Genomic DNA, 1,237 nt, shown 5'->3' on the forward strand with positions numbered 1-1,237 from the left:
CTCTGCCCGCCCACGGCCATCGGCTGGAGAGCGAAGGCCGCTCACCCGTCTAAGCTGTGTAGGACCACTTCAGCTCTCGCTGGACGAGCCTACACCTCAGCTGGCCAGGCATAGAACAAGCGACAGATCTATTAGTTTACATTTACCCTCCAAGACTTGCACAGATCTTATTTTTGACATACACTATCAGGGTTCCCTTTCGATACTACACTCGTACTGCGTCTGCTAGACGCATATGGGAAAAAATCCTTTTTCTCCTAAACTGAAGCCTTTTCATTCACGCAGTGAAACTGCATGGCCATTGGTTCGTGCAGTGCTTAAAAAACAATCATCTGGCATCTGGCTATATAAGCGGGCGTTCGCCACAGGATTCTCAGATTTCTTCTCCTTCAGCGACGACTCCACATCCTCAAGCTGATCCAAAGCCGCTCGCCGTTGACACGCCTTCGCAGCTGGAATTGGGACCTCTCAGCACGGCTGACCTGCTTCTCCGCCGCTCCAGCGATGCAGCAGTTCTGGTCCGTTTCCCCTGCTGCCATCCGGCGATACTAAAAGAGCTACTAAAAGAGCTTGGTGTTGTTGCAAATGCCACACCGTTACTGCGGTTAGTGCGGGTCTCCCAGGGACCTGTGAGAAAAAATCAGCGTTGCAGAGGGCTCGAGCGACCGGCTGTGAGCGAGCCCACGTCAGCCCAGATCCCGCGTGCCTCGCTCTTGCCCCAGAGAGAGTATTCCCCCGTCCCTCGCTGGACGCGCCTACACCTCAGCTGGACAGGTGGCTTCAGCGCTTCATTCAATGGCGGTCCTCCAGGTCTTCAAGGCCAAAATCCTCACATCCTCCGATGAGTCTGGCCTGGACTCCGCTACCTTCAGGAATCTGAGGAGCGCAACTGACTTGGCTCCACGTGCCACCAAGACCATCGCCCAGGCGATCGGGAGATCGATGGCCAGCCTTGTGGTGCTCAAGCGGCATTTATGGCTGACGCTCACAGAGATTAAGGATGCGGATAAGATCCCCTTCCTCGATGCTCCAGTCTCTCCCAAAGGCCTTTTCGGCCGGCGGTCGAAGGATTCGCTGAACGGTTCACGGAGGCACAGAAATCATCCCAGGCTATGCGACAATTCCTGCCTAAGCGCTCCAGCTCCGCTGCTGCCTCAGCTCACCCTAAGTCTGCGCCAACTCAGCAGCCTGCGAAGCCAGCACCTGCCGCCCCCGCTGTTCAGCCCGCTAAGGCGCA

The sequence above is a fragment of the Sinocyclocheilus anshuiensis genome, unplaced genomic scaffold (assembly GCF_001515605.1).
Source record: "Sinocyclocheilus anshuiensis isolate Anshui unplaced genomic scaffold, SAMN03320099.WGS_v1.1 scaffold421, whole genome shotgun sequence".
Classification (NCBI taxonomy): domain Eukaryota; kingdom Metazoa; phylum Chordata; class Actinopteri; order Cypriniformes; family Cyprinidae; genus Sinocyclocheilus; species Sinocyclocheilus anshuiensis.